This window comes from Stenella coeruleoalba, assembly GCF_951394435.1.
Source record: "Stenella coeruleoalba genome assembly, chromosome: 17".
Lineage (NCBI taxonomy): Eukaryota > Metazoa > Chordata > Mammalia > Artiodactyla > Delphinidae > Stenella > Stenella coeruleoalba.
Window position 1 is genome coordinate 64,161,601 of NC_137163.1, and position 17,675 is coordinate 64,179,275.

The 17,675-nt window shown below is 43.8% G+C and overlaps 1 protein-coding gene across 2 annotated transcripts in view; it reads right to left on the minus strand.

Annotated features, from left to right (window-relative positions):
* KCNB2 (potassium voltage-gated channel subfamily B member 2) overlaps positions 1-17,266 on the minus strand; it is a 401,789-nt gene extending 384,523 nt beyond the window's left edge. Inside the window, exon 1 of one of the 2 annotated variants that reach the window (XM_079901460.1) lies at positions 16,746-17,266. The gene's annotated coding sequence lies outside the window, so the exon portion shown is untranslated. Of the gene's footprint in view, positions 1-14,830; positions 14,992-16,745 lie in introns of those variants that run through there. The other variant, XM_079901461.1, reaches the window with a different exon arrangement.
* Positions 17,267-17,675: the final 409 nt, after the last annotated feature.

Below are 17,675 nucleotides of genomic sequence, written 5' to 3' on the forward strand. Positions count from 1 at the left end.
TCATTCTCACACAGGAAAATGACACCTGGCAAGTAATTACCCACAATTTAAAATGAGAATTGGGGTAAGTGCTTCAAAGGAGAAAACAGTGCTAGGAAAGGGAAGAATGAAGAGACCTGTCCCATTCTGGGAGCCCGAGAAGACTTCTTAGAGCAAGTGACTTCTGACCTGAGATGAGAGACACAGGTAAGAGTTAAGAAAGTGGGAGAGAGCGTCCCTAACAACTACGTGTGCAGGCCTCACGGCAGGTAATCCCAGGCACCTAAGGCGAACTAAAAGAAACCCAGAAATTGTAGCAGCAAACGAGGGGCGAGTGGGCCTGAGATGACGCTGGCGGGCAGGGGCCAGGCTGACCAGAGCCTGTTATGGACAACAGCTTCACACTAGTGATGCTCTGGAAAATGAAGGAGGAATATGGTAACCCCCAAATTAAAGATTTAGGCCTTTATCCTAAGAAAAGTGGGAAATCGTTTAAGGGTTTTAGGTAGATCAGTGATGTGATCAGATTTGCCTTTTATCAAAAAAGCAAAGGGCGGGAGTTCCCTGGTGGCTCAGTAGTTAAGAATCCGCCTGCCAGTGCAGGGGACACGGGTTCGAGCCCTGGTCCAGGAAGATCCTACATGCCGCGGAGCAACTAAGCCCATGCACCACAACGACTGAGCCTGCGCACTAGAGCCCATGAGCCACAACTACTGAGCCCACGTGCCACAACTACTGAAGCCCACATGCCTAGAGCCCATGCTCTGCAATAAGAGAAGCCACCGCAATGAGAAGCCCACGCACTGAAAGGAAGAGTAGCCCCCTCTCGCCCCACGCAGCAATGAAGACCCAACGCAGCCAAAAAAAAATAAAAAGTAAAAATTTTAAAAAATCACTAAAAAAAAAAAAATAGCAAAGGGCAAATGGATTAAGAGGACAGAAGAGAAGCTAAGAGTCTGCGTAGTAAGCTTTAGTGGAAGTTGAGACAGAGGTGTTGGTAGTTTGATGACGGTAGAGGAAAGGGCCCGGTCCACTGTGCCTGAATCCCTGAGTTGATAATGTGACCATCACGTGGCTTTCCTAACACACACCTAGGCCTAAACTGGTCTGAACTCCGCTAGTTACTTAACATAGACCTCTTCCTCAACTCTAAGTCCCCCCAAACTATAGCATATGGTCCTATGGGGCTGGATCATCTTAACCTTGCCTGCCCCACCTGCCCCTGCCTGTCTAAATCTCCAAATACGCCCTGTTCTCAGACTAGCATCCCCCTATTTGGCCAGGACTTGCCCCCGTGCTCCTTCAATCTAACCTCCTGCCTACCTGGACTGCCATCTGCCATCTGTCTCCACTCACTCTAGATGCCACATGTGCCTACCTAGTTGATCTCCTTTTAGGACCAGCCTATCCTGACATTACTAAGTGCTCACTGCTAGAAGATAAAAGGAGAGTGGGAAAAGAACCAAATAGCTCAAGTCCTGGAGTCTGCAAGAAATAAACTAGGTGATCAGAAGCAGAGCATAAAAGTATCTCGGGTAACAATGGCGACATAATGGCCCAACTGCCCTAGTTCAGCAAAACCACAGCCTACATGCTGTTCCTCACTCCAGAAGCGCCACCCTCACCCTTTTGTTTTCAGGAGGCTCGCCTCTGCCGATCACCTTTCTTTTCCAAATAGCTCATAAGGAAACACTGATCGTTTGAGCCAGGGCAGATTCACTGTACTTGGCCACTAGAGAGGAAACTGGGGGTTCCTATGGTTGCCTTCAGATAGACTGTAAGCCCAGCAAGGGTAAAGACCAATTTTGTTTAACCTGGTGACCCAGAAGAGTGCTTTACATATGAAAAGTGCTTAATAAATATTTGCTGGGGCTTCCCTGGTGGCGCAGTGGTTGAGAGTCCACCTGCCGATGTAGGGGACGCGGGTCTGTGCCCTGGTCTGGGAGGATCCCCCATGCCGTGGAGCAGCTGGGCCCGTGAGCCATGGCCGCTGAGCCTGCGCGTCCGGAGCCTGTGCTCTGCAATGGGAGAGGCCACAACAGTGAGAGGCCCGCGTACAGCCAAAAAAAAAAAAAAAAAAAAAAAAATTTGCTACGTGCATATCTTTTAAAACACTGGCTACAACTTCGAGCCAACTGGACTGTGAGAAAGCAACAAGCCCTCTTAGTGAAAGAACTGCTGCTTTGTCTCAGAAAAGAACATCATGGACTTTTTGGCTCTTCCAGGCAAATCCCCTTGTGGACTTACACACCAAGTCCACTGGCACCTTGGGAAAGGATACAGGGAAAATTTTAGATGAAGAGATGTGAGGAAGAGTCTAGAGCAAGAGGAAGGCCTAGCAAATGGCTGGTATCTGGGCCCCAGAGAGAACCAGGCCGGTGAGCAAACCCCCGTGGTAAGAAGTGGTAAATACATTTCTAAGAGCAGTGACATCTAACATTCAATTAGAATTAGTTTCTTGTCTACGGTATAATTACCATCCTTTATCCCAAAGCACTCAGCCAGAGTCTGCAAGCTACAAGAGCCTTATACCAGGGATGATTTAGAGAACGAAGGAAAATGTGTGGCAGTCCCAGAAGCCTGGGTCAAAAACCAAAGACAGGACAGGACTGAGATGGGGGAGATGCCATCAATAGTGTGGATGAACTAGCAAGTGAATGCAGTTCAAACCCTTTCCCCCTAGTTTATTCTGGAGGAAGATGACGGTAGCAGGGAACAGGTAATTGTCTACCTAAACTTAGGTTTCAATTATGTAAGAAAGAGTTGTCACTGAGACGTTCTGGGGATGCTGGGATGACATTTCCCAGCGCCCCCTGCACCCAGGTGAGCCATCTGACTAGCTGTCATCAGTAGACTGTAAGCAGAAGTGTTGTCACATATGAGCCAGGAGGTTTAAGAAGTCGATGTCTTTTCAATGCTCACTGTTGCTCTCTCTCCATTTGACTGTTATGCGGGTGAGAAATAAACATTTATTATGTTTAGCCACTAATAGTTTAGTTCATTACAGCAGCTAGCATCAACCTAACTTATTCTGAAATTGACACCTTGAAGTGGGTGCTGCCTTAACAAAAATCTGATTATGTGCTGTTGGCCATTGCCGAGGAAAAAACGACCAGAGACCTGGAACCCTGTTATGCCCTGGCAAAACTGGGATAACTTAGAGGGCAGGTCTACAGCTCTAGAGGAAATGGTTGGAAAGAGCCAGAATGCTAGTATGTGATGGTTGCCCCTCACCGCCTATATCAAGGTATCCCAAGATAATGGATGAATTCATGAAAGAACTGGCTAGTTTGAGAACAGAAATAAGGGCAAACAGCCAAACTCTAGAAATATAAGACTACAAAGCTGGAACAAGCCCCTGCTTCAGGGACTCTAATGGTGAGGAATGATACTGAAAAAGGCTCTGAATAACAAATGTCCATTAAGACTCCCCAGTTAGAAAAGGGACTCAGCCTTGCAGCAAAGATCTGATTAATGAAGTCACCTAACCACCCAAGCCTATCATTTCAGATGACCCCAAAATAACCACATGAGACACAGGTGGTTGAGACATGAGCAAAGAAATGAGGGAGGTTCAAGAATTATCAATAGGAAAGAACTTACATGGTAGGCAGTGGTGTAACTGACAGCAAATAGATAAGAAACCTATGAAGATTTTGAGGGAATTGTATTGTCAAAGAAACTAGGAGCCTAATTTCTAGCAAGTATAAAACAACCTCGGGGCTTCCCTGGTGGTACAGTGGTTGAGAACCCGCCTGCCAATGCAGGGGACACAGGTTCAAGCCCTGGTCGGGGAAGATCCCACATGCCTCGGAGCAACTAAGCCTGTATGCCACAACTACTGAGCCTGCACTCTAGAGCCCGCAAGCCACAACTACTGAAGCCCGTGTGCCTAGAGGCTGTGCTCCGCAGCAAGAGAAGCCACCTCAGTGAGAAGCCTGCACACCACAACTAAGAGTAGCCCTCGCTCACCACAACTAGAGAAAGCCCGTGTGCAGCAATGAAGACCCAACACAGCCAAAAATAAACAAACAAACAACCCCAAGGCATCCAGTCTTATACCAGCAAGAAGCTGGCTGGGAAAGTAACATCACTCCCAAGAAGGATATACTTCTCAACACCCATTTTGAATGTGGCCATGGAGAGTAATGGACAAGGAAGAACCTTCCAGAAGGTGACCAGGGCTACAGAGAACAATGAACAAAGGAGTTCTTCCAAGACAGCAAAACCAGAGTCTAATAGAGGAATCCCCCCTACTGCCAGAGGAGGACGTCTTTAGCAATGTGTAATGGGATTTCTTTCAAAATACGTGCCAATGACTGCTTTACGCCTCCCATTTTTTTTTTTTTTCTTTGCGGTACGCGGGCCTCTCACTGTTGTGGCCTCTCCCGTTGCGGAGCACAGGCCCCGGACGCGCAGGCTCAGCGGCCATGGCTCACGGGCCCAGCCGCTCCGCGGCACGTGGGATCCTCCCGGACCGGGGCACGAACCCGCGTCCCCTGCATCGGCAGGCGGACTCTCAACCACTGCGCCACCAGGGAAGCCCGATGCTTCCCATTCTTCCCTCTTCCAAATGGGAATGCTGAATGCAATTATTCTAAACCCGATCCACCATTGCAGAACAGGAGGCCAGTAACCTGCCTTTTAAGTATAAAGGTTTCTGGACAAGGAGGGGCCATATACAGATTTAATTGGGGAGGAGGGGTTTAGCGTTATTACCCACAGAACCTGGACGTTGAAATGGATGCAGCGACCAAGAAGGATTCAGGTAGTCTCCCGGGGCTGAGGTTTTCCTACATGTAGCCACAGAGGCAGAATACGATACAAATAGCTGTTTAGCAAAATCTGTGCTTCCCCTTTCATGGTATAGGAATGTTGCTAGGGAGTTGCTGCCCAGCCAGGGGTTACATATTCCCCTCTATGTATTTAGATGGAGTGATGTGATCATCTCACTGAGAGAATGTGAATGGCAGCAAGGTGTGTCACCTCTTGGATGTGCCTTCTCTGTGCTCATTCTCTTCCACAGCTGCCAGCTAGATGCAAAGAACTCCAAGTCCCTAGTGTAGATGGAAAGAATCTGGGTCCCCAAATCACCACATGGAACACACACAATGGACTCTCATATGAGCCAAAAATAATCTTCTACTCTATCAATTACTGCAAAATGGAGGTTTACTACAGAAGCTCAAGTTACCTTAACTAATGCAATGGCCTTTGAAGAAGAAAGAGGCTTCAAGTGTGCCGTGATGGGAGCTGGATGATTGCGAGACACTTTATTTACAACTGTTTGCTACAGGGTATCCAAGCCCTTCTCCACTTCTTCACCGTTCCTCTTAAAGTTAAGTCCTGCGCCCTATCCTACCTGTATTCCTCAGCAGTCTCCCAGCTCGTCTCCCAGGCATCAATCTTCTTTCCTCTTATAGTCCCTCTTCCTCATGCTAGCTCAGAGACTGTCCCCCAGTAAAAGTGGACCACATCACTCTATTTAAAACTGCAGTTGACCTCCGCTGCCTGTCCTACAGGATAAAATCCAAGGGGCTTTGCAAGGCATACAACACCTTTCCCATTTCATCCCCAAGTTCTTCAGTCTTATCTGTCATCACTTCCCTACAACTGCCAACGTTGAGCCCCAATGAACAGCCAGGCCCTTTTTACAACACTGCTTTGCAAATGCTGTTCCCTCTGCCTAGAATGTTATCCATCTGCCTCCTTTGTAGCCTGGAGGCCGCTGACTCATCTCTTAAAAATTAGCTTAGCTGTCACTTCCACTGTGAAGTCTTGTCTGACACTCCCACGTAGAACATAAAACGCTGACAGTTATGATCAGAGCAGTCAGCTTCGCATATGGTACGTACTATTACTTTGTTTCTAGTGCTCAGAAATCTAAGGGGTTGAATTTTGTTGCTGCTTGTTTTGTTTATTATTTAGTCAGCCTCTAAACTTCCCTTCTGACTAAAAACTTAAGAGAAGTCTGATTTTTCAAAATAGCCCAATTATGCATTAGAATTACAGTGGCTTCCTTCTGTAGGAGAATATAGCCATAATCAGTGCTGCTGAATGGGATTAATCCAGTCCTTCTGACAGAGGCTTCTAAAATCGTTAAGCATTTGGAAGGCGAGGCCCAGGAATGCAAGAAACCCTACAACGTGGGTAGAAATTCTGTGTCCTCCATTATTTTTACACTTTCATCAGACACATAAGTAAATGAAAAACTTGCTTATTATTATCTGTGACTAGATTCTAACCTTGTTGTACACAAAATATTTTTACATAGGAATGTTCCAGGAATGTAACTGCCATACTGGGAACTTCACCAGGATTTGCTCACCATTTTGGAAAGTCACATCACCCACTGTAACACTGCTCATGTTAACTGACTCACTAATACAACACACCCACATCTGTTTGCAACTGTAGCTGTCACACTCAATGAACATATTTACTTTGTTCTTATTTCAAAATGCCAAATATACAAAAGTGTCATTGATATTCAGTTGAATATTTTCTCTTAAGTCCAAATTCATGCATTTCAAGTAGCAAGCACCTGACTGCTTTAGGACATCTTTTACTGTAGTATACCTGAGCGTACACATACTGATACACTTGCAATTTTCATAAGCTGCTTTCCTTTTATTTCTTCTTTCTATTACAGATAGGGAATTTATATTGATTTTTGAAATATTACATGTGTAGACAGGTTACACTATCTGTAATATCATTTCAGGAAAGTAAAAGGGATATTACAAAACACTGCTTGAGAAAAAGGGGGCATTGGGTCTGACTGAGTAGAGAATCACAGCTACATGCATCTAGGAATTCAAAGAAATCCTATTTTTTTTTACTCTTGGGATGCTTTTGTTAGGCAACTACTCAGCTGAACTGCCATCCTGCTCCACTGATAGCTTTTAAGGCATTTTGTTATGGTTTATGTGTCTACATGTGTAGGCTGTGAATGTATGATGTCTTATTCGTATTTGTGTCCCCAACACCTCGCTTAGGGCTTGACACAGAGAAGCAGCTCAGTAGATACCTTAAGGATGAAATAACAAATGAGAATCCTGAGAGGTATGCAGTCCCTGGCTCTCTCCATAGAACTCTGAATCAATTATTCAACATTTTGCCTGTACCAATATTATAAAGCTTTCTTCATTCTGCCTGATGTCAGAGTCAGTTACGTACAAACTCAATTTTCTCTCCTCCTTGTTGGGCCAGGCAGTAATGTGTTCACCTCTGTATCCTGAAAGAACCCTGCATAGAAGCAGCTGTAAATAAGTAATATTTAAGTCAAATTATTCCCCGGGAATATTGCTATACATAATGGCTGTGTTTTTAGTACTAACCGTACTGTACTTCAGGTATATTATCGATTCACAGGGTATTTGTGGATTGGTCTGGACACCGAAGCATCATCTAAAGTACTGTTTCTATAAATGTATTACAAGTTTCAAAAAACCCAAACTTTTAAAATCAACCTTTATACTCCAAGCCAGTTGTAGGTTGAGAGTTGTCTATAATACAATGCAACTGGGCCTATGAGACCTAACATCTGTGAGAGAAATTAAAATGTCAATCAATCATGAGGCTGTATCTGAAGATTGGATTGGATGGCATCCTGCAGGCAATACTTGGCCAGTTTATCTTCCAAATTTAATGATGGTATTTTTTCATATCAACAAAAGCAGTTGATATTTTGAAAGAACTTTACTTTAAATCTTATAAAAACTTTTCTTGATGAAAAACTCAGCTTATGATTTGATTTATGCTTTCATGGTTTTATTATAGTTATTTATCACTTAGTAAAATAAATGCACTCTAGACAATATACTAGAAAGTAAACCTGTTGGGCTTCCCTGGTGGCACAGTGGTTAAGAATCCACCTGCCAATGCAGGGGACATGGGTTCAAGCCCTGATCCGGGAAGATGCCACATGCCTGGAAGCAACTAAGCCCGTGCGCCACAACTAATGAGCCTGCGCTCTAGAGCCCGCGAGACACAACTGCTGAGCCCACGTTCCGCAACTACTGAAGCCCGCACGCCGAGAGCCCGTGCTCCGCAACAAGAGAAGCCACCACAATGAGAAGCCCGTGCACCATAACAAAGAGTAGCCCACGCTCGCCACAACTAGAGAAAGCCCAAAAATAAATAAATAAATTAATTAATTAATTTTAAAAAAATTATAAATAAATAAAATAAATAAATAAATTAAAAAAAATTTAAACAAATAAAGTAAACCTGTTAAGTGACTATATTCCAATTTCCAATATATTGGGGGTACATTTTACAGAAGAAAAAGTGGGGACAGGGGTAAAAGAAAATTATATTGCAAAACGAATAACTTCCTCTCAATATATGAATATTTAATTCTAAAAAATAAATTTAAAATATTTATAATACTATACTTTATTCAAAATAATTCACATTTTTTAAAAAAAAACTGAAACTGAATATAAAATAAACTACCATTAGAAATTGTCCAGTCAGATCATGTGCCTTGCCCAGTGTTAGTCTCTGGTCACTGTAAAGGCAGTACTTCCTAATGTTCTAGCATTCTGATAAAATTCCACCCATCTTTTAAAAATCAGCCTCTAAACTACCTTCTTATTTCAAATTCATAATGAAAGTTTGGGGGGTTTCTCCTATTTAAAATGAAGTCCCTATTTTTGGTCTTTTCCAAGCATTCTCTGTCATAATAACTATGGTAACCCTTAATGGGAGGATATAGCTCCAAATAAATCTAGGAGCTGAAAACATCATTTCTCATTCTGCCGGAGATCATACTTCTTAATGTTTAATATCATAGTGGTTAAGTGAAGCCAGAATGCCTGGGTTCAAGCTTGAATGTATCATTTACTTCCTATGTGACTTTAGACAAGAAAAGTCTCTGTAATTTAACTTTTATGTCTATATAACAGAGTATTAGTGATAGCTGCCTCATAGGGTGGTTGTCAGAATGAAAATATTTAGCATTTTTAAAACACTAAAAAGTGGCTGGCTCAACTATGTGTTACAATAATAATAATGAAAATAAATTTATTTTATTGACATAAATAAAATAATATAAATGTTATAATAATAAAGCTTTAATTTAATTTAAATTTTAAAAAATTTTAGTAAAGGTTATTATTATTATTGTTGTCTTCTAATAATTCCCCAATGCCTAGACTGTGACAAATTTTCATGAATCTGCCTTAATTAATTAATTTATTTATTAAGTATGAAATTGTGAAATGCACATATGTATGCAAGAGATCCCTGATTTTGAACCATATACACAATTCTTCAATTAGTTATTCAAGTTTTACTCTCTATACTGTAAAAATCCTTGGGGGGCAAGGACTATGTCTTCTATCTCTTTTGTGTTTGCTACATTCTAATCAAGCACTCCTCTTCTTATACATAATGAGTATTAAATGAATTAATGAATAAGTTAGTGAGTGGATACATGGCATTAAATCAGCACAGACAGGTACAATTCAACCTACAGGAACAGGCACTTTTCCCTTAAAGATAATACAGTAGGATTTGGCTTACACAGGCCAAGGAGCACCAAGCCTTACACACTTGACCTTCTGCCAGACAACCTGGAGTTTTGGTGAAGAGTTGGTGGGAATACATATTTTAGAAGCTCAGGGAGGAAATAAGCAATGAACAAGAATGGACTACAGATCCAAAGTACAAAGATACTTGTAGTATATGACTAAAAATCTGAAGGCTGTGCTGCTTTATAAGGTTTATTTTATCACTTCGGGAGTAACAAGGCTATAAACTCTTACCTTAAAAAATATCACCTAAGTAAAGCTGTCACTGTTTGCAGATGACATGATCCTATACATAGAGAACCCTAAAGATGCTACCAGAAAACTACTAGAGCTAATCAATGAATTTGGTAAAGTGGCAGGATACAAAATTAATGCACAGAAATCTCTGGCATTCCTATATACTAATGATGAAAAATCTGAAAGTGAAATCAAGAAAACACTCCCATTTACCATTGCAACAAAAAGAATAAAATATCTAGGAATAAACCTACCTAAGGAGACAAAAGATCTGTATGCAGAAAATTATAAGACACTCATGAAAGAAATTAAAGATGATACAAATAGATGGAGAGATATACCATGTTCTTGGATTGGAAGAATCAACATTGTGAAAATGACTCTACGACCCAAAGCAATCTATAGATTCAATGCAATCCCTATCAAACTACCACTGGCATTTTTCACAGAACTAGAACAAAAAATTTTGCAATTTGTATGGAAACACAAAAGACCCCGAATAGCCAAAGCAATCTTGAGAACGAAAGAAGGAACTGGAGGAATCAGGCTCCCTGACTTCAGACTATACTACAAAGCTACAGTTATCAAGACGGCATGGTACTGGCACAAAAACAGAAAGATAGATCAATGGAACAGGATAGAAAGCCCAGAGATAAACCCACACACATATGGTCACCTTATCTTTGACAAAGGAGGCAGAAATGTACAGTGGAGAAAGGACAGCCTATTCAATAAGTGGTGCTGGGAAAACTGGACAGCTACATGTAAAAGTATGAGATTAGATCACTCTCTAACACCATACACAAAAATAAGCTCAAAATGGATTAAAGACCTAAATGTAAGGCCAGAAACTATAAAACTCTTAGAGGAAAACATAGGCAGAACACTCTATGACATAAATCACAGCAAGGTCCTTTTTGACCCACCTCCCAGAGAAATGGAAATAAAAACAAAAGTAAACAAATGGGACCTAATGAAACTTAAAAGCTTTTGCGCAGCAAAGGAAACCATAAAGAAGACCAAAAGACAACCCTCAGAATGGGAGAAAATATTTGCAAATGAAGCAACTGACAAAGGATTAATCTCCAAAATTTATAAGCAGCTCATGCAGCTTAATAACAAAAAAACAAACAACCCAATCCAAAAATGGGCAGAAGACCTAAATAGACATTTCTCCAAAGAAGATATACAGAGTGCCAACAAACACATGAAAGAATGCTCAACATCACTAATCATTAGAGAAATGCAAATCAAAACTACAATGAGATATCATCTCACACCAGTCAGAATGGCCATCATCAAAAAATCTAGAAACAATAAATGCTGGAGAGGGTGTGGAGAAAAGGGAACCCTCTTACACTGTTGGTGGGAATGCAAATTGATACAGCCACTGTGGAGAACAGTATGGAGGTTCCTTAAAAAGCTACAAATAGAACTACCATATGACCCAGCAATCCCACTACTGGGCATATACCCTGAGAAAACCATAATTCAAAAAGAGTCATGTACCATAATGTTCATTGCAGCTCTATTTACAATAGCCCAGAGATGGAAACAACCTAAGTGTCCATCATCGGATGAATGGATAAAGAAGATGTGGCACATATATACAATGGAATATTACTCAGCCATAAAAAGAGATGAAATTGAGCTATTTGTAATGAGGTGGATAGACCTAGAGTCTGTCATACAGAGTGAAGTAAGTCAGAAAGAGAGAGACAAATACCGTATGCTAACACATATATATGGAATTAAAAAAAAAATGACATGAAAAACCTAGGGGTGAAACAGGAATTAAGACACAGACTTACTAGAGAATGGACTTGAGGCTATGGGGAGGGGGAAGGGTAAATGGTGACAAAGCGATAAAGAGGCATGGACATATATACACTACCAAACGTAAGGTAGATAGCTAGTGGGAAGCAGCCGCATAGCACAGGGAGATCAGCTCGGTGCTTTGTGACCGCCTGGAGGGGTGGGATAGGGAGGGTGGGAGGGAGGGAGACGCAAGCGGGAAGAGATATGGGAATATATGTATATATATAACTGATTCATTTTGTTGTGAAGCTGAAACTAACATACCATTGTAAAGCAATTATACTCCAATAAAGATGTTAAAAAAAAAAAAAAAGTGGATCAGTACTCTAGTACTAAATCTTGATGCTTGTTTGCTGTTCGGTGAGGAAAGGATACTTTCATATTATTGAGCTGGTAATCAGGGCTGCATTTAAAAAATATATATATATATCACCTATAATGCATGTGCACTCTCCACTCCTCTGAAGCCCTTATGAAAATAATAGGCATCAGAGTTTTTTGTAAAATCCACTTAACAAATATAAGCAAACTTCAAGTAATATCACATTCTGAAGTAAATGGAAAGTCTTAACCTTATATATTTACCTTAAAATGTTCATGAGGAGATGTCCTATCAACTTTAATGATGCTTCTTATGGTGCTTCTTAGGAATTAGTCTCTCTAAGGGATAGCAAATTTCAAGGAACTAATTACTTCCTTATAATTTATCAAGAAAAAATACATTAGATCGGAATGAAATTATCTTGTAGATTTCCGATTTTTACCAGAAATTTGGTTTACTTTCATAACACACACATATATGTATACATACACATATGTATATATGTGTATGTTTATAATAATAATGCTTTAATTTTTAAACATTTTAATAAAAGTTATTATTATTATTACTGTCTTCTAATAATTCCTCAATGCCTAGACTGTGACAAATTTTCATGATCCTCTTCCTGAATCTGCCTTAATTATGTGTCTATATATACTTAATATGTACATACATACACATACACCAGTCTCTCTTTGAACACCATTTCAAAATGCCAGATATAAATTCAAGAAAAAAAATGTTCAATGCGTAAAGAATAGCTTCCACAGACACGCAGGTAGGTATGCAAGAAACCTGGACAGATATGCTTTTAAAGTTGCCAAGAATGTGACTGAAAGCCTACCCTGTCATTTTGTTTCGCTAGCAGTCTCACTTTTGCTACCATACTGGAAATTAGAAGGGCGAGTTCATGTTCACAGTTGCTCCAAGGCATCAACAAGGAAACTTTAAAAGCCAAACGGAAAAGACTGGCTAAGGTAATAATTTTCACTAATCTCATCTGAATATTCAGCAAGCACGTATGCCTGGAAAACTGAACTGTGGGATGTGGAGACAAGTGAGACTGGAAACAGTTTCGACAGATGCACAGATTGAGTCTACTTAGAAAAACACAGGAGCAAAAGAAAAGAGAGAAACTAGCATTCTCAAAGTGGCAGGCAATGGAGTTATTTTCTGGAAGCTGTGTGTATATTTGTATATGAGGGAGATTTGGGAACACTAACACGAGAGGGCAAGGTGCAGGTTAAAAGGAGGAAGAATGCAAAGAGAACTGCCAAGTGATTCACTCCTTTCTCCAAGAGTCTGAGTTGTGCCAGAAAAAAAAAAAAGGGAGTACATTAGACACAATTCTATTTGTGATAAACAACTGGTCTGAATCTGACAGCATGAGGGAGAGGAGTACAGTATTTGCTTGGTGGAGGCATATTAACTCTTTTAGGTGAGGAAGTTACTTTTCATTCAGTGGGGGAAAAGGTGTTTATACATTGGGTCCTCCAAATTCTCAGAACTGTAGCCAAACAAGTAAGTAATCACGTAGTTATGCCTTACGTTAAAGACGCCACCTCTAGAAGCAATTAAATGCACAGACACATGTACAGTGCACCCAATTACTGAACTGTTTAAGTTCTGATTAATTTAAGAACCAAGAACTCTCTAGTACAGATGTCCGCAGAGCTTATTCATGTATGACAAGTAAGCTTTGTACAACTTTATATTTATTCACACACACACACACACACACACACACACACACACACCCCTCTAAAGAGTGAAATAAAGTAAAACTTTATTTTATACCTACATAATTTTTTTAATGATACCCTTTTTCAAAATCTTTCCTGTAAGTTATTCAGTACCGACAAGTTAGACTTCAGATTTCTGACTGGAATTTATCTTTCTCTTGTTCTATGAAATGTGATTATCTCGACTGATGATTTTGGTAAATAAACCAAGAGACCTCTGTCCCACACAATACTACATATTTAAAAACAATAACAAATCCTGACGTTTCCTTTGAGCTGAGCGTAAAAAATCAGATTTCCAACAAAATTCCAAAACCCATCAATGCAAAAACAGAAATGTGAAATACTATTTAAAATACTGACATTATTGCATAACTTGATAACTTAGAAGGAATGCTGAACCTGCATGAAACGAACCCAGTGTATATCTGTGCATCTTAAATTTTTCAGTGTAATCTATTATTATAACACTTGTGCGGTCATAAATGATGTATACATGGCATGTCTTTGCATACTGCACACTGAAAATTTTTATGAATGAATACACAAAAATGCTCATAATTCGAGAAAATGGATGGTAGCATACTATTTTGAAAATGGTCATTAAGCACTGGAAGCAAACGACGAGGCCAATGGTCGGTGTCTTTTGGTGCCATTCAGGGCAGTTGTATTCCCAGGTCCCCTAAGCAGAGTGTGTTGGAAACAGCCATGAAGCTCTTTCCTTAGAGACTCATTCTCTCTCTCAGGAACCCTGTGCTACACAGAACGGAGACCGTGCGCCGCTCGGAGAACAGAATGCATGCACGTCTCTGTGTTCTGAGGACTGTTCATACATCAGAGACATCACACTCCCCGAATCCGGTCCCACAAGTGTGTGCATGTGAGTGTGGCATTTACCAACAAATGAACAGAAGGCAACAAGAGCTCATCTCCTAGAAATAACATCTCCCATCCCTTCCCAGGCAGGCTGCTCAGAAGCTTTTCAGGGGCTAACACTTGAGCGCCTTCCCCACGGGGATGGAGTCTTGCATTAATAACCCTCTCAGGGCTAAGTCAGCTTTGTGTGTAAGTCCACTCGGTGCCATATGGCAGTTTGCAATTCCTTTAGCAACTCAAGTCTGGCTAGGCTGCCCGCGATGATTCATTCTTAAAGGAAGACCCCTTCGGGGAGCAGCAATGCCCCCGCCACTTACCTAGCTCCCACCGACCCCGCTCTGCAGGCGGCACGGGCTCGGGCACCACAAAGGGCTGTGGGATTCCCCGCTCCCTCCGGGGCTCCTCTCCCCGCGACGGTGCCCTTCGCCAATGATCTGTCGCTGGAAATCCCCCTCCCCTCCACGGAGAGGAGGGTCTCCCCGGCTGGCTGGAGCTCCTGGCGTTTTTGGTTTTTTTTTTTTTTTTTTTTTTTGGTTTTTTTTTTTTCACCCCTCTCTTTACATCCCTGACTCTGGTTCACGGTCTGTAGTAGGAAGGCTCAAAGGAGAGGCGGCGGGAGGAAGCTAAGGCATCCTTAAAAAGAACAATAATCTTCATCGATCTTCACCCCCTTCCCCTCGCGGGCCCCCATCCCCCTGCCGCCGCCGCCGCCGCCGCCCAGACAAGAGAGAGCTGGGATAGAAAAGGAAAAATCGAGCGAGGCTGAGCTCGCAGCGCGGAAGGAGCCGGGAAGGCGAGCCGCGCCAGCCGGGGAGTTGCCGCTCGCTCGGGTTGCCCGCGGCGCGGCGGCGGCGGCGGCCGGCGGGGGCGGAGGGCGGTGGGTGCTTGGTGGGTGTGTGTCTGTGGCGGAGCCGGGGAGAGGCTGGGCGCGGGAGGCGAGGCGGGGCGCTCGGGGGCGCCGGCTTGGGCGCGCACACCGGCCCGCGGCCACCCCGCCTCGCGCTCCGCCTCCTCCCGCGCTCCGCGCACCCGCGGGTTGGAGCGACGGCCGCCGCCGCCTCCTTCTCTTCCTCTTCCTGGGCGCTAGCAGCTCTAGAGGTGGGCGGCGGCCGGGGTGGCGGGGCTGCGCGGCCGGCCGGGCACCGCCGGGGACGCCCGGGCTCGGCCTGGCGGCGCGGGAGCTGTACGCTCGAGCTGGGAGAGCGCCCCGGAGACCGGGGCGCGGGCGAGAGGGCGCCGCCCACACCTTGGCGGGCGCTTCCCACTCCTCCCGCGCGCCCGCCGCTCCCAGCTGCCCGGGCCCGGCTGCACACCCACCTGCTTCCCTCGGCGGCTGCCGCTCTGCGGAGCGGGAGGGTCCGCGGCCCCGCGGGCGCCGCGGACAGGGCGACGGGGAAAGCCCGGGGCGCCCCACCGGGATGCGCTCGGGCGGCTTCGCGGGATTCCCTGGGCCCTTCTGCTCTCGGTTGCTAGGTTCTCCCCCCGCCCGCCCCACACGCCCCTGACCCTGGCCCGCAGCTCGACCCGGGGAACTGGGGCGAGGAGAGACAGCTCCTGAGTGATGGGGCCCGAAGTATCATCCCGGGGAAAGAGCGCGGGGATAACTAGGAGAGCAGAGAGGATCTGACTTTCTTCCGAGCACCTCCAGCTCCGCTTGGGGGCCGTCGTCAGCCCCCAAACCCCGCTGTCCTGGGTTTGAAGGAAAAGCCTCGTCGGTGGCAGCCGTAACTCTTAACTTCCCACGGGGGCGCTATTCCTACTCTGGCTTCCTTTCTTTGGCCTGCTCTCCCTGTCATCTAGAGAACTGTGCCGAACTGTGCCAAGTTCCTCCTCGGGGAGGCCACCGAATGGGCATCCAGAACTCTCCCTACCTTCATGTCGAGGTAAAGACGGGATGAACTTGAATAATAACATCACTGGGCTCTCTGGGTTGCCGACCCATGGGCTCCTCAACAGGCACGAGATAGAGACAGCCTGCGCAGTTACAGTTAACAAAGTAGCTTGAAACACCCTTTTAAAAAGAATGCAGGCCGTCACAGTGTATTTAGAGTTGGGACTCCCTTCTGAGTTTCTTTAGGCCAAGAAAGATGGCTACTGAAGAAGGTCCAACACACTCAGGTTTAAACGTATCTCACTTAATCCTTGCTTCTCTTTTAGCCCTGATGTACACCGGGACGCTCCATCACCTAGGGTTCTCTACACTTTGACTTCCCACATCGCCACGGGCCTTACCTTGTGCTGGGTGGTTTTTTCGAGGTGCCAGATACTGGGCAGGATGTTTAGTATCGATGTTGGCCCTTCCGACGCCATCGCCCTCCGCCCAGGACCTATCCCGGCCCTTTGCTGTTTTCCAGGCTTCTCAAGTACGAACACTAGGAAAAGGAAGAGGACTCCCAGATCCTCAGACCTTTAGCCCCAACCCTGACCTGTTCCCAAGCTTCCGCTCCAAATTTCCAAGGACCTGCCGGGTGTCCATTATTACGCCTCCAGTCTTTCCAGCCTCTATACAGACTTCGGCAGATAACTCTTCCCCAGCTACAACCCTGACGTTATCATTCCCTGGTCACAAATGTTCTCTGGCTTCCCCATTCCCTGCCAAACAGTGTCTGAACACTTCTATGCCATTGCATGCCGCTGGAGTCTCTTCCGGGGCGCTCCTCTCCCAGTTTCGGATCCGGATCATTCCAGTATTTCACGGCCCATGTTAAACTCCGCCTCCTCCGTGACCCCTCCCTTTTGACGTCCATAGCGCTCGGTCTGAGCTGTGTCTTTAAAGACATATGACCTTCAGCTTCCTACAGAATGTATGTGCTTCCCATGTAAAAGTCTTACCATCTTAAATGTTTCTCCAGGGTAGATTCCCTATAACTTTGTTTGCGTTCTTTACATATAACCCAAAGCTACACATACAAAAAATACCTATTCATCCAACAAATATTTATTTTGCAACTTTTCTCAGGAACTCGATATTTGTTAAATGAATGGGATTTACAAAATATTTTGTCTAGAAAGACTACTTAAGATTCGTTTTAGGGGTGGTATGACCTTGCATAAATTTATGGGTGTGAAAAACCCCCTTACTTTACAAACCCTACATCGGTATCACTGATCACCTTCAATAAGAATTTAATTATTTTACAAGTGTTTTGTTTTTTTGCTTTT